The following is a 21,108-nucleotide window of genomic DNA, read 5'->3' as shown; positions in this document are numbered from 1 at the left end:
ACTGGTTGGGTAACAGTTCAAGATTTACTCAGCCTTTACCATTAGTGGGAACATTTTGTCTGGCTTAAACGGCAGGACCTGACTCGTTGTTACTGTTTCATATTCACTGATAGTCTACAGTGATCAACGCAATGATCTTGTGCCTAGTTCATGCACCTTCAGAGCCATATCCTGGCAAGCATCATTCCCTCTTCTCATGTGCATACCATAGTGAATAAGACATATTCAGCATCCAGGGGATCAGGGCCTTGTGCTCCTCACATATTCTTGTTCTGTTAAAATATAGGCAAGAAAAGCCTTTGAATATAGCTATGAAGATACACGTTCCCCATAATTACCTAATTTAGCTGTACAAAAGAACACCACACTTAGATCTGGAAAGAGGTTGCATTTTTGGGAACTGTTTCGAAATAGACCAAATTTGAGTCAATGTCCATCTGATATCACTTAGTTGTTGTGGTAGCATTGTTTGAAGTGGTTTCTTTCAGCACTGGCTTGGGCTCATAAACCAGTCAGCAATGGTACATGCTGCCACCCACATTTAACTCAAAGGCAAGCAATGCACAGCTGGAAATAGTCATTGCTCTAGAAAAAGCAATAAGAGAAAAGTGAATGAAGAAATTGCTGACTCATGTCTTTGGCTAGCTTGGTTTTCAGGAATTTGATGGTTTGTGAAGGGATGAAATCTAGAACTGCTTAATTGTATAGGAGAAGATGTCAGGATCCTGTAAAAAAATTCTGTCAGAAAATCCTAGCTCTTTCAGCCTACAACACAGTTTTAAGTTCCCTTTATTGCAGAGCTTTGTAAATTTTTATTGTAACTTAGCAAAAATATAGAATAGACATATGCTAATTGTCAGTGAGAACTTCAGAGAGAGGTAAAGAAAAGCAGTGGTGGCAAATCTGCAGAGCTTTAAGGAAAGAAAGAATCAAGCAGGGCTAATATGCTGAAGTGTGAGAAGTGTTTTGCCTGAAGCCTGATGACAAAATATTAGAACAAGTATAACAGTGCAGAAATTAGTCAGAAGTAAATAGACCATAAACTTGCATGGCACTAAGAAAAGTGTCGAAGTCTATAACAAAAATCCAGTGGATGAATGAAATATTCTCTTTATCTTTCTTCCTCCTACAGTACATGAAAAAATGGTGCAAAGATATGGTAATAAATATCTAGTAATTTAATTTTTATTTTTGCTCTTGTTTGTGCTCCCCTGCCGTTTTGTAATTATGTTTTCTGCATCTTGTTAATTATTTGCATTATAATAATAGCATGCTGAGTGTTAAAGGAGATCAGACTCTCACTTAAGTGGGTTGCCCAATGCTAATAAGTGTCAAAAATGTAAAAACAAACAAAGAAAACAACAAGTCAAATAAAGAGGGGAAGGGGCACTCTCACCACTTTACAAATAGAGCACTGAATTTTCTGTAGTTTATAGATGGAGCAGTAAGGTCCTCTAGCCCTTTAGACTTCAAGTGTCACAATCAAGGCTGCAAAAGTGACAGGGTGCCTTGGAAGCAGAAGAAGAACGTTCAAAGTATGGAGGAGCAGAAAACAGCACTTCTGTTTCATAAAACATATCAAAGCTTCAAACATGTTTTCATGGCTATAGAAAAGGAAAGCAAAGCTTTTCAGAATTTCTTGGAGAAAACAAATTAAAGAGAAGCCCCAGGAAGACTTGGTAATAGGTATGTGTATGTGATGTGTGAGACCAGGCTCACAGATGTTCCAGAAAACAAGCAGGGACTTGAACTAGAGTGACTGGTGTTACCTACGAGGGCCTGAAACTGAATCAGTCCACCTACGTTTGCAGAGTCATCCTAGACCTGGAGAAAACAGTCCACAGAATTGATGGGATATTTTAGCTTTAATGAAGTGTCATTTTTCACCAGGTAACTGTTCTGTAAAAAATATATTCTTTCACCTGCTCTAAGTCCTTGTTTACAAGGGTGCAGTGCAGGTTGGCAGCAAATTTTTCCCTTAGTAGTATTTTGCTGACAAAGATTTTGTGCAACATCGGCATATAAATTTGTTGTATTTGGACTTCAAAAAGACACTCAAACTGCACCACATAATAAAATAGAACTGCTTTCAATGCTAAGATCTCCCAGTCACTCCTAGTAACATATACCATCATTTTTTATTGATTGCATTAACTTTAAACATATTTCCTCCAAATTAATTATGGTAGGTTGACGACCTACTTTTTCTAGTCTCAACTAGCCTTTGTTTTTCCACACCACTCACTCCAAAACTGAGAACAGGAAAGGTCAGGCAGGTCACGCCTAGCTAGTCCCAAATGCCACAGTGTATTACCCAAGACAGAGAATATAATTATCTTTTCACAAGTGACAATTAATAAGAATATTCCCCATCAATTCTGTTTAACATTCAACATTTGTAATGTGGCAGAAGCCAAGGCATTACAACAGCAAGGCCAAGTTACCTTAATAAGGTTAAAACTAACATCAAATATAGAAGGGTTTTCTGTCAGCAGAAATGTTCAAAAAACTGAACGTTGAAGAAAAGAAAATACTTATTCCAAATACTTAAAAATACTTTTGTAAACTTCTATATTGTGAAAATATGCATTTGGTTAGGGTGTTCCTTCTGCATCTCAGCACACCATACAGATGTACTGGATAACAATAAGTAGCTAATGATTTAGTATTGTTATCAGGTAGTATGCTGAGAGTATTATCATCTCTTTTCCATAGATAAGCAACTTTATAAAAAGGAAAAAAAAATCATCCTCCTTATTACTAAACTCATTTACAGTGGACAGGGAAAAATGGAGGTAAAGAGAAGTTAAGTCAGCAGTTAAAGACAGTTAATTTGGGATACTTCTGTTTCTGGGTGCCTGATGTAAGTACTTGGAATTATTTTCTGAAGTTTTCAGTTGTGGTCTGGCTTCAGCCCAGACCTCCTCTGTCCCAGGTCTGTGCTTTAACCACAAGATCATTCCTCAGTCCCTCTACAGTGAATAAAATTAAATTATATAGATATTGAAAGTCTTAATTTCGGTATCTACGGACTAACACTGAAAGTATCCTGGATCACCAACAAAGAGTCCATACACTACAAATGTTTATTTCCTATCATGCCATATCCACAGGATCATTTTTTTGCCAAGTTAACTTTCCTATGTGTAATGGTCTCCAGTTCCAGCACTGAGTGAAGTGGCCTTGGACTTGATCATCTGGGACTATGCTACGCATCAATATCCTGAACATGTCTCTGATTTCTTCTAAGCAGTGTCTGTTTTTCTCTTATTTGTCTTAAAACTACAGAATCGTTTTCTGATGGATTCTCAGTTGAAAAGCTCTTTCCTTGTATTGTTGAAGTGAGCAAATACATTCAGTTTAGCACTGAACTCACAGGGAATTACAGTAACTCCCACAGCAATTTATGATCACAGAAATGCCCTATGGGATGGATTGAATTAAATTTCCCCCACCTCTTTCAAACAGCTTAACAACACACAGCATCCTTCCTTTCTCAGAGAGCACAGCCAAATCTGGCAGTCAACCTAGCATCTACTTGCAGCAGACTGACTGTATTTTATATCCAGGAAAATCAGCTTTCTGTTAGTTACCTAGTGGCATAAAAGTCATAGGTTATATGAAGGCAGGGTGATTTTTCTTCTTACCTTCTCTTCTTTCTAAAAAGAACTGGCAACACTGCAGACAATTGGCTGAAATGGAAAAAAACTATTAACAAAATGTGTATGGAGTAGTCAGGGTTATAGGATGCCTGATTAAAAAAAAAGAATTGTGCAACGTCAAATGGCAATTTTCCTTGAACTAACAGTACAGGGTGATGATGCAGTAACTAACGGATTTATCCATTGAAGTTTCTCCCAAGCACTTGCAGGTAGCTCTGGAAAACCCACATGAAATTCTCCTGTAGACACGTGGAAGACTCTGCCAAGCTCTGACTACAATACAGTTGACTGAAAGCTTTAAACCTTTCAAATATTACCCACCCTAATTCACCTGATTTCACCAGCACTTGGTACTTAGCAGAAAATAATACAGAATACCCTTTTGTTGTTACTGATCAGTGGCCAGTAGCCCATCACAGACTCTATTTGCATCTTCTACCATAAAGATGATCATACTAACTCAGTATCAGGTAGTTCACCGTTATGGCTCAATCAAGACCTTTCACATATCTCATTCATGCAGAAATTACTTTTCCTCCTCTCTATTGGTCAAAAAGATACATCATAACTTTCTCAGCTTGTATGTTTTTTATGGTTTCCAGAAATAACATGGGCCCTCAAGACTGTAGAAAAAGCCAAAAAGTCCCGTGGCTGCTTACAGATGGAAGAATTTTTTTAACTCCCTTAAAGCTTATGAGTTCCTGTCTTTTCATTTGCTATTTGAATACAGCGGTGTATAAGATGCTAAAACTCACTTCAGGACCTCCATCTGAGACCTGAGAAGCTCATCATATAACTGACAAGACAAAATACAAATGGAAAGGAGCAAAGACTGCTGGATTTTCACATGCATGAGCCTGAGAGTGGGATATTTGCCTCAGGCCACATGGAGAGTCAGCATCAATGTGAAGATCTGAGCTTGGGACCCCCAGGTACATTGATCTAAGCCTTCTGCTTGCAGTTGCCTCCTCCAGGCTCAAAGGAAAGGGTTTTTCAAAGCTTGCTACGCCAAACCCACCACAAGTCAGAAGAAAACCCAGTTAGTTATCAGCAGTGACCGCACCCTGACCCTTATTTCAAATGTATGTAACATTAAACATTAACCAGCCAAAGAACTAAAACCTTGCAAGGGGATGATCTGAAGCATGGATCAACAATAGCATGCAGTGTGTTAGGGACAGAGAAGCAAACGCCAAAGATGCTCTTGTCTGATCTATTCTTTGGCATTTGGCTACCACTTGAAACCCTTTAAAGAGACATAATGTACTCCAGCTTTCCTTGCCTTGAACTGCTACAGAAGGCAAAAGGAACTACCAAGCAAAAAAACAAGGAAAACAATGGACTTCAGCAATACAGTTTTCACTGTGTATATCACTGACAGCAACATTTTAAAGCACAAAAGTGAAAGGACTTTTTTATAGCTGCCAGAAATCCTGGTAACACACTCTCTTTGTTTCCAAGCTACTGAAGCCAGAAAAACCTTGCCTGACTTCTTTATGTACAAGCATATAACATCCTTGTTCCCGGCTCAGAGGAGGCACCTCCTAATGCCTGCCGTCAACTCATTTCTGACACGTAACCGTAGCCAAAAAGTGGTTGAATTGCCGGTTTTGTAACGCACACACACACATTGTTCAAGATTATCTAGCAGCATTAGCCCCTGGGAAAAGGATGGCTTCAGGATTCTAATTAAAAGAAATCACAGACAGTCAAATCAAGTGCTTCCTATCTGTGTTTTATTTGATACAAAAGGAATGGCACAGTATTTCCTCCAGCCTTGCCTTTTCAGTAAGGGGTAGGGGGGAGCAATGGGCCCTTCAAAGCTCTGCAACAGCCGTAAACTAGTCCCAAATCGATTGCCATCCCCAAACCCCTTCTCTGAAGGCTTAATGGTATTTTCACGTGGGATCCAAAGCAGGCGGTCTTCAAGGAAAGTTATTGCATCTGGTGAAAAAAATAAAGTTGACATTTTTTGACAAGACCCTTAAGTATGCCTCTCCCAAGAGGGTTGTAACACAGAAAAGGCTGAGCAGGTGGTAATAATCAGCATTACATACATTTGAGCATTTTCTATAACATGGATTACCATGGAATTCCTTCCTCCCCCTCCTCTCCTTGGGGAGACTTGCACAAATTGCAGGCATTTTCAAGGCCCTTTGATAAGCATTTCTATCACCAGTTTCACAGCTGTAGCTAGATTGTTTAAAATATATAAAACACAGCCCCACCCTCCCTCAGAGATAAGGAGTAGGGAAGGAGAGGACTCTGTCTGCTTTCTCAGCTCCTACTACACCTTTTGTCTACATGCTAACTAAAAATACTCTCCCATTGTGCTTGAGCACAGCGTAGTGGTGCTTAAGGAGCAACAAGCCACTGTCCCCTTTGCAGTGATGGGTACATGCACAGCAGCAGCTCAGAGAAAGTGAGTGAAGAAAATCAAAGGTAACTAAGCAAGGATTGGTGTGTTTTAATAAAAGGCTAGGAGTCAATGTAAATCTTTTATCCAAATTCTTCTCCTGCCTACACCAGAAAGAGGTAAATAGCATGAAGGTTTAATCACAACCCGAGCCCCTTTCAAGGCTGAGGGAGGAATCCCACAGGGAAGTGAGATGTGATGATCTTTCTCCTGTTTGTGCAGCCTTATACAAGGTCTCCAGAATGGGATCCCATCATGTTCTTGGGAACTCAGCTCCCTGTGCTGAGAAATGGTCTCTGCTCCAACGGCCATACAGTATAGGATGATTTAATGAAACAATGAAATGTGTGGTATTAGTAGTTGACATTAATAGATGCTGTTATAATTAGAGTTCAGTGGTATGTTTTCATTGAAGAGTAAATTGACAAAAATGCAGTTTTTAGAGGTCACTGAAGCAATTAGGAAATGGTGAGTGGTTTCTGCCACAAAAAAAGGGAAGAAATGAACAGTGGAAACAGGAAGAGGAAGGCCCTTCAAGATAATGGCTCATTTCTATTCAGCTACTTTGATAATCTCTTAAATTTTCATTTCAGAACTTTTTTTTTTATTGGGTTTGAATTTATAATTACATTTTTTTTGTTTTGTTCCAAGAGGGGCAGATTTTGCTAGGGAAAGCAAGCACTGGCCAAAGCACTTGGATCAAATAATCCTTTCTGAGTTAACATAAAGCAATTATTGTTGTTTCTTCATGAACATCTATATCTATACCTTCTTGGGTTTCTCTGTATGTTTATTAGGTTTAGGATTTTTTACTTAAAAATCCATTATTGAAATGTCTCTGATTGATAGAAATATGCCACATTCACATGTCCTCCTCAATCTTATAGTACTTCTGCATCTTCATAATTATTTTATTAATTTCTGTAGCATTAGTCCTTAATACTTGAGCAGTGACATTGATGGAGACTTTTGATTCTATCTCAGCTAATATTTACCTCACTCTGATAAAATCAGACTTTAATTTGCATATGTTTGTAAAAGGCTGTAAAGGATTCTCTGGTGGGTTTTTTTCCTCCAGAAGATCTCTAATTGTCTCTTCCAGTAGTTATTGGATACCAGGTTTTTTTTAATCAACAACCCTGACAACTGAGGTGCTCCTTAGCTGAAAAATCATAGATGATAATTTTTCTTTCATCATAAATATGCTTAGTCTCCAAAGAACCACTCTGTCAGCTCTTTTCTGGTTTCAGTCATAGTCATGTTATTTTCTCTTTTTAGGATTTTTTTTTTTCCTCAAAACTGCAACTTGCTTCTATTTTACTTAAGTTCTAGAAGGGCTTCAACAGAGGCAAGCCTCCCTAAAACCTTAGTGTGTTCTCCCATGGTCTCCTCTGGGTAATGTTCAATTTTTGGTATATTGAAGGTATTCTTTCCAAAGCATACAAGCAATTTCCCGTGAAGCCAGAGAAAATAAATGATGATTTTACTGGTGCATTTCTATCACTTGTGTTGCAGCTGTGTCTAACAGCATGGTTAAGACCAGTTTATTAGGACAATATATTCTTACATGAAGCAAGTTAATAGCCATTTTTGCTTTAAAAGATAATTTTGCTAATAATATTTGTATTGCTTCATGGAAAGGTTAGGGATATGTCCAGAGAAGCATCTCTGTGTAGGAGAAAGAGGCTGTAATAATCCTGGGATATGTTACACAATTGTCTGCCTGTGTTTCCACAACTCTGTAAATTCCTAGTGTGTTTGTGAACTAGCATAAAGAGGAGAAAACTGGGGTACCAGTGTGGTCTCAAAACAACAAAGCACTTTCAGTGAACTTATCAAGATTTGACCATAAATCAGAGTAAAATCTGAACCACTGCTGTTGCAAAGCATGTCTCTAGTGTAAAAAATGCCCCACCGTAGACATATGTCTCTGAGTCCTCATTTTTCTCTTGAGTTCTATCGGCTGTGGGTAAGCTACCAGCTGCTACCTTCTGGGATGCTGCCTTCTACCATGTCACAATTTTCAAGGATCCACTTAATGGGAATTACATCTCACTCAGACCTACAGGTCTTGTCTTAGGGATTGGGACCCCCAGACTGATAAAAGAATTCATGCCTTAGGTCACCTTGGACAAAGCCTTATAATCTTGAGGCTCGTCACTCCAGCCTCAAATTGGAAGTCAGTCTCTCCAAGTCCATAAATAAGGAGTTTGAAGCTTATTTCAGATGCCTGAGTGTTGACACAGTAATAGAGCAATCCAGAATGAATTATGACCTTCTCATGTGACAAGGGAAGTCATCTTTCTATTGATAAAGTAAAATGTTAAAACCAATGGCTTTCATCTGATACCTGCAGTCATATAAATGCACATGGGAGAGCAGACTGTAAAATGAGAGCTGGCACTTGAGGTAGCTGAGGTCTGATCTGCATACAGCCAAGTAAAACAAACTAAATAAAACATGGATGCAAAAGCATTATTTCCACACTAAGGGAAAAATAAAAGACTGGTTTTGCAGACATGTCTGTTGGGGAGGGAAAAGCTTATTACTAATAACTAAGCCTGTTGTATCACTATGGAACTTGCTGATTCTGGACACAATATAATGAAAATGTTGATATGATTTGTGGATCAGTGCCCTGTTCTGTGGATGTTTTGCAAGTTCCCATTCTGAGGACTAATATTACTATCGCTGCACATGCTGGTCATTGTAACAAAATGTGGAGAACGAACTCCAATAGCATTAGTAGCTGTATACAGTGGTCTTAAGGAGCTTCTAGCTTTTAGGCTTAATAGTGCCCCTGGCTAATGGAACCATAATTAGTTAAGCCAATTACTTAAAGACGTCTTCAGACTCTCTTCCTTCTACTTCCGTTTTCCTTGCTTTGCAAGCTGCCTCCTATTAGGCATCTTGTTGCTGCCTGCGTTCCGCTGAAGCCTCTGCACGGTCACAGCAGGACACAAGTCTCTGATTTCCATTCACACACAGAGTTCCTGTTTCTAACAGGGGGTTGTGAGATCTTGGACCTCAAAGGGAGAACAGAGGGCAATTTCACAACCAGGGAAAGGGCAGCAGAAAATGTGGTCTGAATTATCATGTAATTCCAAAACGCTGGCTTTGGTTGCCATCAGTTCATCAATACAGCCATGCTTAGCAGTAAAAAAAAAAGGTTCATCTATACTTACAAGAACAAATCTGTGATGCATACTGCTTAGCTGACATCTGTCATTGTTTCTAACTGCCACTGCACACACTGCCCAACATCAGCCAGACTCCAGCATTTCATTAACATCTTATCAACAGAACTACTGGGCTTATATGGTATCTTTATTGCAGAGGCTTGGCATGAAACATGTTCCTCTCCTACAAGAGACTTCCCAGAGTCTAGCTAAAGTCAGTGCAGGTAAGGAATAAGAGAAATGTCAGATGTGCTGCTCCACTGCCACCTGCATCTACTGCATTTGAAACACTGTACTGTGTTGCAAAATCAGATCTTTCTTGAACTGAGATCAGGCCAAAACTGGAAACTGTAAGAGGTGTTCAACAATATGGTTCTCACAGTCCACATAGGGTAAATAAAACTTGCATGGATTTCCTATTTGCATGAAGAATTACATGTTATAATGTATAAGGCATTTGATGTCATATTTACCATTACTGCACTTTTAAGACATTGGGTTTATGCTAGTTTCATCTAGAGTTCAAATTAGGGCTTTTTACATCAAGACAATACTTTCTAAAAGACGTGGGGTAGCTCGTATAAGAGCTGTTAGTTTTATTTGCTGGAATGCCTGCCATAAACAGGCTTTTGCATTTGACTTCTTATTTTACACTTAGGAAACTAGATTTGATACTCTTTTTTTAATGTTAGCAATTAATCTTCATAGTGCTCAACAGCCTATTCTGGACAAATATGGAAGCAAATTCGTGAAGAAGTGAGTTCTTCACGGAAAATAACCCAGCTAACCATGTGCTGGCTGCAGCCTCCCCATCTTTTATCCTGCGGGATACATCACTTGACCAAAGCTGAAAAGATATGCTGATACACCATTCATGCAAGGGAAACAGTTTATGCTCCCAGTTTGCCATTGGCAGAGACTCTCCTTTTCTTTCTAGCAAAATAGCTGTCGCCCACAGAAATGCTGACTTGTAATTGTAAAACGCATGGTCTAAATGCCATTCATAAGCCTGTGGTGACTCATAAGTTCTAGAGACTTTCAGCCTGTTGCCCTGAGCCAGATGGGAGGCCCGGATTCTTTTAACGTTAAGTGCGATTGAAAGAGAGCTTATAGCCTGTTACTGGAGCTGCTAAAACCAATTGCACAAGATGCAATATTAGGCATGTTTAAAACATTTCAGGAAGAGATTAGTTAAATGGTATGCTGGGTCTTTTCCTCCAGCTGGGCCCACAAGCAGTGATAGCAAACCCAGACTTTTCACTGAGGTTGGTAATTAGGTCTGCCGCACTCCCAGGAGATTAATTCTCTGCAGAACAGATTATTACTGTCCAGCTCCTGTATCCACGGGTGGACTCAGCCAGCAGGCTGATTTCAATTAGAGAAGTTAAGTGCTATTGACTTCTTCCATGTACAAGAAGAGGTAGGCATGGGAGGTAGGAGCCAGATAAGAAACCAGATTACTGAGTTAATCTTGCACTTATAAATACTAGAAAGAATCTTAATCTGTTATCTCCTAAAAGAATTGTTGAAGATACATTTCTTTATTTCACTGCAATCAGCTGAATCCTTATAAACAATGACTTGCAAAGGAAGAAAAAAATGTTTGGTTTTGTTCTAGTCCTCTTTCATACGAGCTGAAAACGTGAATGTGTTGTATCAGCAATTGAAGTCCTGTCTACCTTAAAAGGCTCTGTGGCGATGGAGGACTAATCAAGTTATAACCTCATAAGAGGCAGAGGGCTGAGGTCATGGTTTAATGGTACAGAAGCTCAGGCAGCATTAATGCTTTACAATGGATCCACTTCCCTGCCTTCAGCCACATATTCCCACATTGTTAGTACAAAACACGGCCCCATAACTGCAGAAAATAGCCCCGTTTTTTAAGTACTTGGCCACACAGAGTCTGTGGCCTCCTCACCGTGCATCGCAGTTGTATTTGTTGTCTTTGACAATCTCACCCCGAGCAGGAATACTCCATGGGAAAATCATGCATGTTTATGGCTATATTTCTGTTACTTTGGTCACTACCTTCTTAAAGTGTCCTTACTGAGGGATTAAAATTAACTTAACAACTCAATAACTGAGTAAAGCACCTGTGGTATGAGCGATCACTTAATATGTAGAGTGCTTGTTAGAGATCTGCTTTCTGCTGTGTCTGAATCCTGTTGAAAATGAATAGAGATTAATTTTGCTTTCACAGTGATAATCAAAATGTTGATGTTGCTGTTCCCTTTGCACATACCAAGAACACTCACAGACTCCCAAGAGGTGATGTATTCCATAGCATTTCCTACAACACCTATTCAAGAGGTAAGAAAAATGTTCTCAGAGGGGTTCAAACAGTCTATATACCAGAGATGGTAAGGACAGATGTAGAGGAGGGGCTGAGGATATTTTGTGCACAGTTTCACTTTGTTGCGCTGGCAGAAAAGCCAAATGTTTTCTGTTTGGTGACAGCAGGGGCTGCTGAGCAGGTGGAGAGAGATGTGCAGGTGGGGAGATCACACAGGTTTGAAGAGCGACCTCACATCTGTGCTCCAGGCCTCTCTCTCATCACAGCCGCCTTCTCTTCTTTTGAGCACCCTGACTGCACAAGGGTTTGTTTTGTAGCTCAAGAGTGATGCTCAAATAATAATGCTTACCATTTACCTCTTCAAAGTCACATATAAGCAACAATTACTTCAGTCTCACAACAAACCTGTGAAGTGGGTAAGCTCTTTCTGTATTGTTATATGAACAAGGTAAAGGAAGAGATGCAGAGAGGTTCAGTTCCCTCAAGACGCACATACAGCTACTGGCAGAGCCTGGGCTAAAGCTTGGAAACACAGATAACATCCATACAGTGTACTGCAACACGGCAGTGAGGTCAGAAAGCTAAGCAGAAGGTGCATCTACAGGATTCCTTGTGGAGGGAAGCACATAGGCAGGTTGTAAACTCTGTGCAGAGAAGAACTCCTGGTGCTCAGCTCCAAAGACAGGTCTGAGACCCAGCTCTCCCACTTGGAAGGACAAGAGAGCTGAGACAGATGTGGGTGTTCACAGGAAGGATCGTACATTTAAAGTCCTTGTGCTCAGCTTGGCTCACAGCTGGACACTACTATAGCACAGCTGTAAGGGGCTGCAGTGGATTGGCATATTTGGAGGTAGATCTTCCAAAGTTAGTGGCTACAATCTGCCTTGTGATTACTTTTGTTATCTAAGTGACATTTCAGGTTTTCCCTTTATGGTTTTACTCCACTGTTGGTTAATATCAACATTTATTTTCATTCAGAATGTCACGACTCACATATTTCACTGCAATAATTCCACATGGTGCTTAGACAGGAATCAAGTGAAGCTGGTTCTGCCCAGGCAATTCGAGGTATCTTGTGAATGAAGAGTCTGACATTCTGTAGAACAGGGGTCCTCAAACTATGGCCCACGGGCCGGATACAGCCCCCCAGGATCCTCAATCCTGCCCCTGGTTATTTACAGAACCCCCCCGCCGGGGGTTGGGGGGGAAACCAAGCAGCCGCAGATGGCTGCCTGCCACTGCATCCACGCACCAGCCCGCTGGTTAAAAAGTTTGAGGACCCCTGGGCTAGAACTTATTACTGACACATCCAGTCTGATTTCAGTTTAAAGTGATGAAAATTCAGACAAATTCTATTTCTCCCAAATCAATTTCTCTACCAGTGGCAAAACTGTGAAATTCTCAAATCTTCTTTTCAGCATGTGTATGAATTTCTTGCCACTGCTGGAGATTTTCATGTGTTCAGCTTCTGTACACAACCGGGATTAAGCTACTGCAGAAGTCAGAAGTTTTCAAGTCTTACCGGAAATAAAAGTAAAAGTAATTTTGATAGAGTTATTTTCAAAAAAGATCACTTTTTCTTTAGGAAAAAAAAAAAAAAAAAAAAAATATGATGAAACTAGGAAAACTGTGGAAACTGCAATACCCTGGCAAATGTACCCCTATACTCTCTCTCTCTAAGTATATAGGAATAGATGTTCTGGAAACTGTAGAGCAGATTTGGATCCTGACACTTCCCCAGCAGTACACAAATATGATTTGACCAAGTGTAAAGCTGCCATGGGATTATAAATGATGTAGCAAGGTGTATTCTAAATACCAGGTTAACTGTGCCTGAATTCCTCCTGATATGATTTGTCTCTCATATTCTTGAAAATTCCTTGTGGTGAAGATATCAACATTTCCCTAGGCAATCTATTCCAGAACTCAACCTTTCTTACTATTAAAAACCTTTTCCTATTGCCAAACATAAATCACCCTCACCATGAGTTTTTGCAGCATCCACACTGGGCAACAACAACAATTTAGTTCTTTCCTAATGAAAGCAGGAAGGTCTAAAGTATGATTAATTCTTCACAAAACAATATGAAGGTGTTTTCCACTTCTTTGAGACTTCCTCAGACACATCTTTGGTCAGTCACCTGAGTACCCTGGGAAGAATTTCCTAAGGCCTGGGTAAGGAGGTACCCAACTCACGTAAGCTGCCCAGCCAGTTCATCCAGTGTCATAATCAGAATTTAGGAAAAAAGGGCTTAAGCCTTCTCAGCTCCATCTGCCAACCTTTTTCCCTCTCCATCAAGTATCATACAAACATTTTGCTCCCCTGTTACAACAATGCATTATGGAATATTGCCCTGCATTCATTTACAGTTGGATCTAATTTTTGTCTTTGCTATTCTGATTTTTTCCTGATTTTTCTTCCATCATGTTTGTACTTGGTCTCAGGAACTTTGATGCCATTTCCACTTTTCTCTGGTCCTAGGGCTCAAGTTCTTTGAAGAACACATGGTTTAACCAAGTTTGAATCTCTCTAGATTACCTTTTTTTGTATTTGCAGAGTTTGTTTTGTATCTTTAATATCACTCATTAGAAAACTGCAAATTCTTTCAAGCACGTATCATCCTTAATTCTGTTTCACAGGCTGTGATCAGGTAGTATCTATGAACAATAAATAAGACTGGGGTCAGCACAAGAATGACAGTACTGTAATTTTCTTCCTCACAGCATCAGCAGACCACATTTGTGCACTGACTTCTGTGTCACAAACCCAAGTCTGATTACAATCTCACAAATGGAGGCAACATCATCACAAAGTCATATATGCTTTGCTTTCTGCAAGTCTCTTTAAAATGCCTCATGCTTAACAGGTAATAAAGATGATATAGTCACTGTTACTGACTTATAGGAGTTACAAGAACTACAGCAGATAATTAAAATTGTCAGGTATGATATCTGCTGAACATTTACCCAATTCATAAATTCTTATTTGATTTATATCCATTCCAATCATTCCTAGTGATCAGTATGACCGCAGTCACTGTGTGCTGAGCACAGCTGCTATAAATAACAGTTCCTGTCCCAAAGATTTTCCCCGTATGCCTTGTCAAAAGCAGAAATGTCTATTCTGCTGGAAATTCCAAAATTCAATATTTTTTTCCTGAATTAAAGCTGAAATCTAAAATACAGCTGCAAATAGTTCCCAAGAAACTAATTCAGGAAACCTTTTTTCTTTGGTATTATTCATCTAGTAAAGTCCAAATATTCAATATAATAAAATAGTTATCTTCTATTGCAGTCGATGTTCTCATGTCAGAATGAGATTGAAATTATGTAAAATACATTAGGTGCATGAATCAGAAAGAAACAGTCACCTTATTAATATGAAAAAGAACAATGCTCCTTAATAATTTTTCTACTTTATCAAAACTTATATTTTCTTTTTAAATGGCATGATTTTTATTAAAGTGTTTTTTCCTGGAGAGGCTAGACAAACAATTCACCGTGTCTCTTTATGTTCTTGTATAACCAATGAAAAGTAAATGAGATAAACAGGCAGGATTGACTCATCAAGAACAATCAGTTGGATGTAATTAGCCAATTAAAAGTGACTATCACTGCATTTCTCGTTTGGGACTTCTTGTTCCTTCTGCTCTGTGGACACATATGCAGTCATGTTCTTCATTCATAGCTGAGGACCTCGCTCTTGAGTTCACATTTCCTCCCACACTAATCCCTTCCTGATGCTGACTGAAGATGGTGAATGTACATGGATGTAAATAACTTCACTTTAATGATAACAGAAAATGTGTCTGGCTAGCTGATCAGGAGCACTAGTGCCTTGCTCTGTCGCAGCTCTTTGGTATTGAGTGGTCTGTGATTTTGTGGTTTAAGAACCCTTGGCACCACGTAAACACACTGACCTTCTAACTTCAAGCTAAGTTTCTGTCAATTCTCCCAGGTTCTCACCTTCCTGCTCCCGTCCCTGTTATTTAGAAGAGATTGGGACTGGGGCCTGTATGATCCTGTAACACACGAGGGAGGTCAGCATTTCCTCAAAGGTCCCCATTAAAAAAGTAAACCGAGGTTTCAAGCCCAGCTAATAATCTTGGAGCTCTAACTCATGATCTTTATATCAGAGACTGACAATACTGGTAGACTCATGTATGTGGCCTCAGCTTTGCAAGTCCTCACATTTCCCTGAAATCACAGTGGGCACTTGCTGTTTGAGTGCGGCACTGAGATTTGCCCAGTTGACTTCTAGAAAAAAAAAAACCAACACCAAAAACCCCACCCCAAGTTGTCCTATAGGAGCACAAAAGCCCCTCTTCCCTTTCCTGCAAAACATAAGCTTTTTCTTGAGGGGTTGGTTTTATCGAGTTTATGTGTCCCGGCGTCAGTAGCAGCAGGGCCGGGGACAGCCTCGGGGCGGGGTGGGGGGTGGGGGGGAAAGGGCGGTTCGGGGCTGCCCCGGGCCGGTCCCAGCCGGGCCCAGCGCCCCCCCCGCAGGGCTCAGCTTTGCCCCTCAGCCGAGCCGGGGGCGCCGGGGAGGGGGAAACAGGTTTGGGCAAGGGCCAGAGGCGGCCCAGGCAGAGGAGGAGGCAGCCGAGGGGGGAGCAGCAGCAGAGGCAGCCCCAGGCCGCAGCAGGAGGAGGGCAGGAGGTGCCGCAGGCCCGGAGCAGGGCTCCCCTGCAGCCCTGGCGAGCCCCCGCCGGGGCAGAGCCCCAGCCCGCAGCCCGGGGAGGGCCCCAGGCCGCAGCTGGGGGCTCTTTCCTGCAGGAGCTGCGGCCCTGGCGAGCCCCGGCGGGAGCAGGGGGTCCCTGAAGGGCTGCAGCCCGGGGCAGGGCCCGCGCTGGCGCAGGGAGACGGGGCAGGAGGCGGGAGCGGGGCTGAGGGGCTCACACGGGCTGGCACACGGCCCACACCGGCACAGCCCGGCCCGCGGGGGGAGAGGGGCCGGGAGCTGAGGGGGCAGCTGGGAACAAGGAAGAAGAGTCAGGGGCGGCTGTTCAGTTTTTGTCTTTGTTTCTCACCATCCAGCTTTATTTTTATTGGCAGTGAATTCATTTTCCTCAAGTTGAGTCTGTTTTGCCCAGGATGGTGATTCAGGTGAATCTCCTTGTCGTGATCTCAACCCATGAGCTTTGCCGTCCCATTTTCCCCTCTGCCCTATTGAGGAGGGGGAGTGAGGCAGCAGCTGGCCGGGGTCAGCCTGCCATGCTGGTGTATTGTAATATTATTTATCCGTATTCAGGAGCTCCCCACTTTTCTGTCTCGTTACTGATCTGCCAAAGACCTCAGTTGCAGCATGTCTTTCAGATCACAAAGTTACAGGCTGAGAGCGGGAGCCTGCTCCTTCTCCATAGTCAGTGAAGGGGAGGAGGCTCCTCCGGGAGGGATGCGGTGGTGCAGGACGAGCTGCCTGGGAGGCTCTGGGTTTCCTTCCAGAGGAGAGGAAGAGACAGACTGAACTACATGCAGCGGGAAGAATTCCTTCCTGCATTTAGGCAGTAAAGAAGGTGTTTCATGCCAGATACTGTAAAAATGTGTCTTAGGCTGTGTCTGTGTTGGTAGACTAACTGTTCCCAGCACCTTCTCTGGCACAGATGCCAAACAACATGAAAGCTTATAGGGCTATAGTCTTAAACTTCCTTATCTTTTAAGTAGTGAGGGCTGTATTCTTTTTATTTAATGTGAACGGCCTTTGCCTCCGCTGTGCCCTAAACAAAATGCAACATTTTTTGGAAGAGCCTGGGTTGACTTGGGCCAAAGCAATGCCAAGGGCTGTTCTAGCTACATCAGTATAAGCGATCAAGCCCCAGGGCCTGGGACCCCCCCCCCCCCCCCAATAATGTTTAATTTACTAATACAGGGTTAAGTTTAGAGTCAAATTTTAATCCCTGCATCAAATTTGAATAAATGTGTTGAGTCACAGAGGTCCTGCAGGAGGCCACAAGGGTGTGTATCCCACATGTGACCCACAACACACATTGACTTGCAGACCCACATCTCCTGTTCCAGGGCTGCTCAGTCCATCCCCTGCGGGGGGTGAGGTCCCACTGCTATCAACATCATCCTTGCAGGGAAAGCAAATGATCACCACAACTTTGATGCACTGTGTCATTTCCTTCACAAGCTGCTCCTGACTTGCCCCTCACATCTTCAAACTGCCATTGATATTAAAGCAGTATGTATAATACTGGGCAAATCTTGGCATTCCAAAACTTTCTCTACTGTTTTCAAGCACCTTCAGTTTTTACCAAGAAACTAATCAACATCCCTCAGAAAGGCTTGAAAACTCTATTCTCTCTCTGTAATTGAGAACTTGCTTTCTTTCAGTGTGGGAAGAAGCATGAAGATGATTTACTGATTTAGGAACTGGGTGGAGTAGACCACAAAGGAATAAACTGAAAACATGTGGTGTGAATTATTTGCAAAGGAGGAGGGAAAGAGGGGAAAAATTGCCTATAGATCTCTATAGATAGATCTGGATATATAAATATATAATGCGGAGTACCAGTGAAACAAAGCACAGATGATTAGGCCAAACCAAACATTCACATTAAACATTGCACTTGGCCTCATTTCAAAACAGGCAGCAGTAACAGCAGGGAGAGACGGCTTGCCAAAATTGCATCAGACACACATTAGGGAAGGAGGAAATGAGTTTACTTGAGCCAGCTGTGACATCAAAGAGGTTGGTCTTGAAATGGATTGTGGGAAAGGGTTCCCCCTTCGGTTAAGTTTGCAAAGTTCAGCCAACCCTTTATAAAAAGACCCAACTCTAAAGAGAACTACTTCCCCACCCCATCCCCCTTTCTTCTTCTTTCTTCTTCTTTCTTCTTCCTTATTATTATTATTCCTCCTCTTCTTCTTCTTCTTCTTCATCCACTTTCCTAAAGAAAACAGCATGCTCAGTCAGTCTGAACTGTGTGATGGGGAACTGCTATAACAGGGGAATAACCCTTAAGGGAAAGGGTAGAGAGGTGTAAAGATTTGTTCAGGAAGAAGAGGTTTGAATCCTAGTTTGAATACTTTGCTCTTACACAAAGTGCCTTAGTTACAAGTGTTGCTCTGTGCTAAAGTAATTGCAATAGTTTTTCATTAAGAATGGTCTTACTGAGATGAACTAGGAAGGCAAAACTATAAGGAACCGTACTCTGGTTCAATAATTTCCCTGAACCATAGCCAGCCTAATGGAAACTGTAGATAAAACTTAGAAAACAAAACAAGATGACTCCTGGCATCACTGAGATCAATGGCAAAAATCCCACTGACATCAGGGAGACAAGAACGTATACCAGTCCACTATCTGCTCAGTTAAACCATTCTCCCAGCTATCTCGCAATCCTGCTTTAAGGCCTGTTGCAAATTTTCACAGCTGTAATTACTACCCAAGGATGCTCTGCTAAAGGAAGTCCCTGACTCAGTCCAGCCTCACTGATGACAAGAGATGCTTCAAAAAATGCACTGGCCACACTGCTTCTCTTTGGGACATTTCATATTCAAAGTCACATAGAAAACAGTCTGTATCCAAACACTGCTTTGCCGTGGGGCTTATTTAATCTTTATGCCGCTTACAACAGCTTAATTCCATCTCTGTTGTTTCTCTGTCGACTATGTCCTGGAGACTGAAGTTGTAAAAGTAACTCATTTAATGGAATGTTTTACAGTTTTTCAAAATATATTTTTCTTGCTTCTCTTGACACTAATTTACAAGATGTTTATGCTGGTAAAAAACCCCACACCCAAACCCAATGCTATTCAGAATACTGCATCTTACTCTTATGCAGGCAAATTTGGTCAACACCTGCAATAGTATTCTCTTTACACTCAAATAGTTGTTTGGGGTTTTTTTACCAAGTGTTTTCCTAAGACTATTTTTACTTTGAATCTGCCTCGCTGAGCTGTAATTTATCCTCGCAGAGAATGTGTCAGTGTACCATAACAAGTCCATGCACAATACACAATTTAGTATATTTACCAAGGTAACTCAGAAGAGACCCATAATTTAGGGTTCCTCAGTACGAGGGTTTTCATGTATACTGGTAAACTAACAAGTCTCAAAGAATGTTCTTCAGCATTGAGTGTCCATCACCTGAACAATTTTGACCAGGATCATCAGGAATTTTGTCAAGAGGCTCTGGGTGCAGCTGAGTGTTAATACTGGTGAGAACCATTCCCACTATGAAATTTGGTATTGCTTTCCCAGTGGCAGAAAAAATCTGTAGACACATACATATAGCTTATAGCAGTCTTAAATTCCTATTTTGGTTATTTTCAAGGATCTTTTCAGAGATCAGCAGAAACCGAACTGTCCCAAAACTGAGATGTCAAAAATTACTAATGCTTCAAAATATCTGCACTGCAGTCCACACTGTGAAGTATTTTAATGCAACAGCCCCAGCCTCTCTTAAATTTCTTTGAGAAAAAGGAAGACAGCCACGTGGTATTTCAACTTTTAATCATCTTTCCTGATAGTTGATTTAGAGGTTGAAGGACATCTTCCTGGAATCCTGTGATTCATTACTGGCTTCTTTAATTGTGTGGTGATCTAAAGAATTGGCATTCCAATTGCCTTTTACTGGGAATAATGTAACAGGACCTTTGTATTTTTATATAAAAAAAATATGTATCCTCTCCTTTATAGTTTCTCACAATGGTTGTAATCACACTACCATCTTACAAAAGTCACTTGTATTTGTCATGACCTAGGATCTTAAACATATCTAACCACATTTTAAGGGAAAAAAAATAATCCATACCAGTTCTTTTCACAGCAGCTAGATCTCAGGGTCCATCTGCTTCCTCCTTTCACCTGAGATCCTTATACCAACTGGGATTAAATGCTGTTTGTTAATCTTGCAGTGTAAAATAGTGTGTCAGATAAATTTTGCTGCCTCACAAAGGATCCAGTTATGAAGCTTAATCAACATTTACAATGTGCTTTGAGATTTTCAAAGGACAGTTATGCACAAATATTTATTATTACTAATGTTGTAGATCTCTCCTGTCAATGCTTTATCAGTTAGATACAACATTATTTCAGGTGCCAACCCAAGGGCAGTAGCCAGCACCGGTAATTGAAAGTATTGAAGCCATTATAATGAATGTAAAGAGGGAGCATGAAACAATATAAATCAAACATGCAATGTGAGATGGTTGGAATAACCAATTTATTTTCGCTTAAGGGATATAGCCTTGTGTAATTGGCACTGATGGTTTCTCTGCGCTTCACCACTTGTGAATTTAGTGGTCATCCCTCAACCATAAAGATAAACTGATCTACCCCCATATGTAGTAAGTGAAGTTTAAAATAATTGCTAAACATTTTGTTTCCATTCTTGCAGTTGGACTTTAGGTCTGCTTGTAAGAATTTTTTTTAAAAAAATAAATTAAACTATATGAATGGAAAATGGGGAAAACTGGAGCCAGAGCAAAGGTTTCCCTATTGCTTATCTGACTACACAGTTCTAAAAACTTGTGATGTTTATCTAGCTCAGTGGTTTTTTCTCTTAGACTGTAGTGGGTCCCTGTGAAAAGCAAAAGCTCTTGCGTGTT

This window comes from Falco rusticolus, chromosome 3, assembly GCF_015220075.1.
Source record: "Falco rusticolus isolate bFalRus1 chromosome 3, bFalRus1.pri, whole genome shotgun sequence".
NCBI lineage: Eukaryota > Metazoa > Chordata > Aves > Falconiformes > Falconidae > Falco > Falco rusticolus.
Note: the sequence above shows the minus strand (reverse complement) of the source record.